Here is an 8,951-nt window from a genome sequence, read left to right on the forward strand (position 1 = left end):
ACCCTCAGCCCCACAACTGTCACCACAACACAGTGGCTGATGTACTATAGAGAACCCTCAGCCCCACAACTGTCACCACAACACAGTGACTTCCCCATAGATAGTTTCTCATGACAGACAGTAGTAACCATTGTTCACCATATAGAGATTACCCTATGGACCCAGCTCTCCTTCTCATCTTCCTCTTCTTTATCATTACGTCCTCATCTCTCACTCATCTTATTCCTCCTCCTCTTCCCTCTCCTCGTCCTTCACTCCTTCACTAGAATATTATAGTTCTGGTACTGACTGAGACATTATATTCAAACCGATGTGGGTGGCACATTGCTTGATTAGTCTGATAATAATGTACTGTAATATGTTAACTTAATCCCTCTGTTATGTTGGCTTTTTCATTCCCTCGCTCTCTTTATTTTCAAAAACACAATAAGAAAGAAAATGGCATCATCTGTTGAACCGTAATGTGGAAACAGAATATAGTGGAACTCTAGAGTGTGAAAACAAACATTACATTGAAAGGGTCTCGAACAGGGGTTTCTGGATGTTTTCATTTCAATTAACTGGGCCATTTTGAATAATGGACTTGAATGTGGCTGGTGTGGTGTGTTTGTGGTTGACCGTAGCTAGGCTAATGGTTGGACTGGAAGCCTTAGGGCCTTTTTTTAGCCTATAGCAATGACACTCCATGACTCCTTGTGTATGCTTTGACAACTCAATCATACTCCCATTCTCCTTTAATTACACAAGCCTTGTGTGTATTGATACAACTCGGGCCTGGATTCAATCAGATCGAGCGTTAGCCAGCGCTAACCAGCGTTGGCCGACAACCACGTAGCAGATGTTTTGGAGGTGTTGGAGAGGTAACTGCAGTATGAGCTGACATGTTGGAGAGGTAACTGCAGTATGAGCTGACATATCAGTGTTGGAGAGGTAACTGCAGTATGAGCTGACATATCAGTGTTGGAGAGGTAACTGCAGTATGAGCTGACATATCGGTGTTGGAGAGGTAACTGCAGTATGAGCTGACATATCGGTGTTGGAGAGGTAACTGCAGTATGAGCTGACATATCGGTGTTGGAGAGGTAACTGCAGTATGAGCTGACATATCGGTGTTGGAGAGGTAACTGTAGTATGAGCTGACATATCGGTGTTGGAGAGGTAACTGTAGTATGAGCTGACATATCAGTGTTGGAGAGATAACTGCAGTATGAGCTGACATGTTGGAGAGGTAACTGCAGTATAAGCTGACATATCAGTGTTGGAGAGGTAACTGTAGTATGAGCTGACATATCAGTGTTGGAGAGGTAACTGTAGTATGAGCTGACATATCAGTGTTGGAGAGATAACTGCAGTATGAGCTGACATGTTGGAGAGGTAACTGTAGTATGAGCTGACATAACAGTGTTGGAGAGGTAACTGCAGTATAAGCTGACATATCAGTGTTGGAGAGGTAACTGCAGTATGAGCTGACATATCAGTGTTGGAGAGGTAACTGCAGTATGAGATGACATGTTGGAGAGGTAACTGCAGTATAAGCTGACATGTTGGAGAGGTAACTGCAGTATAAGCTGACATATCAGTGTTGGAGAGGTAACTGCAGTATAAGCTGACATATCAGTGTTGGAGAGGTAACTGCAGTATGAGCTGACATATCAGTGTTGGAGAGGTAACTGCAGTATGAGCTGACATGTTGGAGAGGTAACTGTAGTATGAGCTGACATAACAGTGTTGGAGAGGTAACTGCAGTATAAGCTGACATATCAGTGTTGGAGAGGTAACTGCAGTATGAGCTGACATATCAGTGTTGGAGAGGTAACTGCAGTATGAGATGACATGTTGGAGAGGTAACTGCAGTATAAGCTGACATGTTGGAGAGGTAACTGCAGTATAAGCTGACATATCAGTGTTGGAGAGGTAACTGCAGTATAAGCTGACATATCAGTGTTGGAGAGGTAACTGCAGTATAAGCTGACATATCAGTGTTGGAGAGGTAACTGTAGTATGAGCTGACATATCAGTGTTGGAGAGGTAACTGCAGTATGAGATGACATGTTGGAGAGGTAACTGCAGTATAAGCTGACATGTTGGAGAGGTAACTGCAGTATAAGCTGACATATCAGTGTTGGAGAGGTAACTGCAGTATAAGCTGACATATCAGTGTTGGAGAGGTAACTGCAGTATAAGCTGACATATCAGTGTTGGAGAGGTAACTGTAGTATGAGCTGACATATCAGTGTTGGAGAGGTAACTGCAGTATGAGCTGACATATCAGTGTTGGAGAGGTAACTGCAGTATAAGCTGACATATCGGTGTTGGAGAGGTAACTGCAGTATGAGCTGACATATCAGTGTTGGAGAGGTAACTGCAGTATGAGCTGACATATCAGTGTTGGAGAGGTAACTGTAGTATGAGCTGACATATCGGTGTTGGAGAGGTAACTGTAGTATGAGCTGACATATCAGTGTTGGAGAGGTAACTGCAGTATGAGCTGACATATCAGTGTTGGAGAGGTAACTGCAGTATGAGCTGACATATCAGTGTTGGAGAGGTAACTGTAGTATGAGCTGACATAACAGTGTTGGAGAGGTAACTACAGTATGAGCTGACATATCAGTGTTGGAGAGGTAACTGCAGTATGAGCTGACATATCAGTGTTGGAGAGGTAACTGCAGAATGAGCTGACATATCGGTGTTGGAGAGGTAACTGCAGTATGAGCTGACATATCGGTGTTGGAGAGGTAACTGCAGTATGTGCTGACATATCAGTGTTGGAGAGGTAACTGCAGTATGAGCTGACATATCGGTGTTGGAGAGGTAACTGCAGTATGAGCTGACATATCGGTGTTGGAGAGGTAACTGCAGTATAAGCTGACATATCAGTGTTGGAGAGGTAACTGCAGTATGAGCTGACATATCGGTGTTGGAGAGGTAACTGCAGTATGAGCTGACATATCAGTGTTGGAGAGGTAACTGCAGTATGAGCTGACATATCAGTGTTGGAGAGGTAACTGCAGTATGAGCTGACATATCGGTGTTGGAGAGGTAACTGCAGTATGAGCTGACATATCAGTGTTGGAGAGGTAACTGCAGTATGAGCTGACATATCGGTGTTGGAGAGGTAACTGCAGTATGAGCTGACATATCGTGAGCTGCTGCTCTTATGTGTCACAAATCACTTCCTTCCTTATTATCCCTACTGAGTAGGAAGTTGAAAACTTCACTAGAAAGTGTAGGCTCTATCCATGTTAGAAATAATCCCTCTGAAACGTCAGTACATGTTGTCATGTTTATTTGGACGAGGGAAGTTCTGACTATCAATGAAATGTGAATGTTTGAACTTGTAACGTGGCTGCATGTGATTCGTCGGATGAAAGTCTGGAGTGGTTCTGTTGCATCCAATGACAGTGTCCCCAATAAGGTCATGCAACAGGCCTCTAACCGCCAAAACAACCAATATTTTGTCTTTTTACTGTTGTTTTTATTTCTTTACCTACCTATTGTTCACCTAATACCTATTTTTTATTATTATTATTATTATTATTTTTATTTATATTTTTTTTACTTAGAAATTGCACTGTTTGTTAGGGCCTATAAGTAAGCATTTCACTGTACACCTGTTGTATTCGGCGCACGTGACAATTGTCAATTTGTTTGAATCTAGCCCTCTATCAGACTCTCAATCGACAGTCAATCACTCATTATGTAATTTCATTGTTGTCCCTATAGGTGGTGCTATTTACTCAAAGCCAAGGCCAAATAGTGGTGTGTACTTCAGTAGGTTGAAGTCAGTTCTCTCTGTGACAGTGAGGGACAGAACTAAGGATGTGGTAAGAATCTAAAGGATAGATGCTCCATTGCTAGGACTATGTGCTTGAGTCAAAGTGTGCATAGGACATCACTCATTCATAAACACACACACTCACACACTCACACCACAGTGGCTGGGAGTAGAACCATTCGAGACCCCAAAGACATGTATGGCCAGCCCCGTGGCAGTCACCTCAAACAGGCCCGCCACCACAGAACCACAGGGGCCTGAAAGAAACCTCCGCTGTTGATTCTGCAGATTAGGTGACGCAATATGGCCACACAAAGACTGCCTTTCTCCTTTCTCAAAGATTTATTTAAGTACTACGGACTTCGCACTAATGGTGGGAGTTAGTCTGTGTGTTTTTGAGAGAGAACAGTGAGAGAGAGAGAGGGAGTGTGTGTGTGCATTCCTGTGTGTGAGCAAGATAGATAGAGAGAGAGAGAGAGAGAGAGCGAGAGAGACGGAGAGAGAGAGAGAGAGAGAGAGACGGAGAGAGAGAGAGAGAGACGGCGTGAGAGAGAAAGAGTGAGTGTATAGCCTTAACCCAAAGTGGACAGAGGCTTTGCTTAATGATTGAGTCTAAAAGACTGATTATCTAGATAAATACCTACGGGTCACAAGGAAATAAGATTCCACACCTGTGAGTAATTCTGGTGTGGTCAAGACGACCGCATTCCATCAGGTAACATGACCAGGCCAAGACCTTAACCACTGCTACTATATCACTGATTAAACAACTAAGGCATTGAGCTTCGTAATAGCTTTACAATAGCATCAGAATGTGACTTCAGAAGAGGTTTCCTGTAGATGCAAAGAATCAATGCGTGACCAAGTTATTTATTGCAGTCAGGTATCCAGGCCTGAACAAATAGAGTCACCCAGGACAATGAAACAGGTAAGGACACACATTCCTTTGAGGGAGGATATCAGTTGTATCTATGCATAACAGTATGTTGGATGACCATGTTGCTGAGTCCAGGTACTGTCTGTCTGTACTGTGTGTTCTGGGTATTATGAGCAGAACAGACCAATTGACTGGGAATGTTAGCCAACATTTATATTTTTTGCAATGCCAGTTCGTGAGAGCACCATTTCTGGGTTATGTGTGAGTGGGTGGTCCGCTTTGGGTCTCTCCTGGGTCCTTGTCTGGTTCCCCTTTAGCACACACACACACACACACACACACACACACACACACACACACACACACACACACACACACACACACACACACACGTAACTGCCTCTGCTGATTTTAATAGCTGTGGGGGAACCATGTCCGCGGAGCTACTTTACTTATCAAGGCTCCGGATTTGTGGATTTGTATCACTGTAATGTGAATATGTTCCCTGGTGGAAACCCTTTGGCAAACCACAAAACATTTGACTCTGATTCTAAAAAGAGACCAGGCCTGACTCACATGTTTCAATGATTTGAAAAATCAGCCACAAGACATCAGAGTTGTAGGGGCTTAAAAGTAGAGATGGAGGAGAAGGATAGCAGTGGAGGGAAGGAGAAGGAAGGAGAGGGGAGGAGACGACGGGATACTGTTGAAAGATTTTCCCCACATCCCTCCTCTTCTTCACTCCCTTTGTCCCTCGCTTCCACTTTTCATCTGTAGCATCCAGGAAATGGACTGTGCTCAGCCTCAACACAGATAGCCCATCTGTCACCACAACCCAGCCAAGCTGTAACATATAACAACTGTTACCATTGTCCGAGACAAGCAGAGAGAGGCTGGCTACAAGGAACAAGACAAGTGGACTCAAACAGAAGAATGACATGTCTATGGTACTACAGCTTGTCCTGTTGACAGAACTCTTCACCTAGCCTAACATCCTGCCACGGCCTGGGTTTTCTGCAGTTCTAACCCCCCCCCCCGCCCTCCCTTCTCTCCACACTTTTCACCTCTCTCTCAACCTGAGAGACAAGACAAACATCTCTAATGGCTTATGTCTCCACTTGGTATGTGAAGTGCTCAACAAGAGAGAGAGAGAGAGAGAGAGAGAGAGAGAGAGAGAGAGAGAGAGAGAGAGAGAGAGAGAGAGAGAGAGAGAGAGAGAGAGAGAGAGAGAGAGAGAGAGAGAGAGAGAGAGAGAGAGGGGGAGAGGGAGAGGGAGAGAGAGATAGAGAGAGAGAGAGAGGGAGAGAGAGAGACAGAAGACATTGGCCGACCTGCCCAGAAAAACCTACCTGAGGCTAGAAAAACAAGCTGAAAGCGTTGGTGGTCTCATGGGAGAAGCGATAGAGAAAAGAGAGGTGGAGGTTAAAAGAGGAGGAGCAAAAGGAGGTGAAGACCTGACCTGTAGCTGGAGGCCACATAGCTTAACAACCACCCCAGGGGGAAGGTCAAAGGGATGGGCTGGGCGGTGAGGGGCTGGGATCCCAGAGTGCCACGAGCCCCAGGCTTCACCCGGGCCTTTGGTCTGGGGTGGAGGGATGCCAAGCAGGGTCTTTGGTCTGGAGGAGATGGAGAGATAGGAAGGAAGTTCCTGGGAACTGCATGGTGGTTAGGCCTGTGGAAGAGGTCTGCTTTTACAAATTAGACACACACACACACACACACACACACACACACACACACACACACACACACACACACACACACACACACTGTGGGAGTGCAGACTATGTACAAATTACAGAGGGTGGTAGTCGTTGACCCCTGTCTGAGTAGAGTGGATCCATCTTGATAATGCTGATGACTCACTGTGGTACAGGAAGTGGTTTTAACCAATCAGGACTTTTGATTTGCCCCGAATGCCTGATCAGATAGCCTACAACATATCCGCAATGTGTAGTAAATATTTATACACACAACATAACCTCCTTCTCCTCCCTTTCCAACATACAGAATACACAACTTGATTACTTGGTGATGCCATAGAATGTCAGAGATATGGGATTACTGATAAAGCACGTTGGGCTCCCCTGAACTTCAGTGAAGAAGATGAGAAAGAAGGGATGAAGATGGGTGGAAGAGGAGGACGGAGGAGGGGGATGGAAGAGGAGGATGGAAGAGGAGGACAGAGGAGGAGGACAGAGGAGGAGGATGGAAGAGGAGGACGGAGGAGGAGGACAGAGGAGGGGATGGAAGAGGAGGATGAAAGTGGAGGACAGAGGAGGAGGAGGACAGAGGAGGAGGATGGAAGAGGAGGGCGGAGGACGGAGGACGGAGGAGGAAGATGGAAGAGGATGGCGGAGGACGGAGGAGTAGGACGGAGGAGGAGGATGGAAGAGGAGGATGGAGGAGAAGGGTGGAAGAGGATGATGGAGGACGGAGGAGAAGGACAGAGGACGAAGATGGAAGAGAAGGACGGAGGATGGAGGAGGAGGATGGAAGAGGAGGACGGAGGAAGAGGATGCAGGGTATTGATGGCTTAGATCCCAAAACGACATCTGGCCAGAGCTTAGGTCCAGGCAATCAAGGTATTGCACAACAGCTATAGTATAGCTTTACCATAACCCCCAGTCAGCCCCAGTCATACAGACCACTGGAAATCCCATCAAATCCAGTCATAAATTGAACTGTCTTTATGATATGAACAGGACTCCTTTCTCTTTTCATTCTCGTGCTCTTGCGGCTTTCTCTCTTGATCTCTCTCTCTCTCTCACACACACACACACACACACACACACACACACACACACACACACACACACACACACACACACACACACACACACACACACACACACACACACACACACACAAACAGAAATTCATGCAGGCACACATGCACACACCTGAGGGGTCCAATAACTGAAGCCCCATATCTGCTGTCTCCATTTCCTCCTCTTCTCGGTGTCTTTGTTCGTCTGTTCTTCCCTCTTTTCATCAGAAATCCCTTTACTGTATTGGCAGGAGGATGATTTGCTATTGCCAAAGAATTTCAGACACGCATCAGACAGAGATATCAAAACAATGGGATATCTTTCCGCTCCTGTCCTCCCCTCTCATTCATCCTGTCGTCCTCTTTTTCTTTCCTCCCTTCTTCCAGTGGTGCTGTAGGTACATGTGTACTGTACGTAGGACAACAGAGATCCTACATGTTCTTGGATGAACATCTTGGATGTTCTTGGATCACTGGAACTTTACCCTAAATGATGACTTCTTCCTTTTCACATGGCCACATGGTTTCAATATCAGACATGGTTTCAATATCAGACATGGTTTCAATATCAGTCATGGTTTCAATATCAGACATATCTCCACAACCTTTCTCCCTGTCTCTCTCTCTCACTCTAACTCTCTAACTCTTTCGCTATCTATCTATCTATCTATCTATCTATCTATCTATCTATCTATCTATCTCTCCTTTGCACTCGCTCTCTCTCTCTCTCTGTATCTCTCTCTTCTCTCTATAAATAGTATTTTTGTATTTCTCTCTCCCTTTCATTCTCTCTCTCTACTCTCATGTATCCCCTCTTCTCTCATCACCATTTCAAAACAACATTAAACCAGGAGCCAAGTCAAGCTACCTCAACTCTGGCATCAGACTTTCATATTGGCCAAGTTACTCTCTTTCCTTTTGTTCCTGAGTCTTTTTATTTTGTTCCCCCCCCCTTCTCCTCCCTACTCCCCCTCCTCCCCCTTTCTCCCCCATCCTGTCGATGAAGAGGATTTTGGAGCTCAGTATACGGGATCAAACAGCAGGACAGAAGTGAAGTGAAGAGCAAAGTGTCTCTCTTTCATGTCTCCTATAAGCTGTGTGTGTGTGAGTGTGTGTGTTTCTGTGTGTGGAGCCGTAGTGTCTTTCATGTCTCCCTAATAAGCCTATGGAGATTAAGACACAGAGACATCAGAACTGTAGAAAAGCCTGAGGGCTGTATGGGCTTTAGGACAGGGGGAGGAGAGGAGGGAGAATGAGAGGAGGAGAGCAAGAGGAAGAGAGAGAGAGGAGGAGAATGAGTGAGTGAGTGAGTGAGTCAGTGAGTGAGTGAGGGAGAGAGAAGAGAGAGAGGAGGGAGAGAGAAAAGAGAGAGAGAGACAGAGAGGAGGAGAGAGAGACAGAGAGGTGGACAGAGAGAGAGAGAGTGAAAGAAAGAAAGAAAGAAAGAGAGAGAAAGAGAGAGAGGGAGAGAAAGAAAGAAAGAAAGGAAGAAAGAGAAAGAGAGTGCGAGCCTGCAGAGCACAGAG

Source organism: Oncorhynchus clarkii, unplaced genomic scaffold (genome assembly GCF_045791955.1).
Source record: "Oncorhynchus clarkii lewisi isolate Uvic-CL-2024 unplaced genomic scaffold, UVic_Ocla_1.0 unplaced_contig_4281_pilon_pilon, whole genome shotgun sequence".
NCBI lineage: Eukaryota > Metazoa > Chordata > Actinopteri > Salmoniformes > Salmonidae > Oncorhynchus > Oncorhynchus clarkii.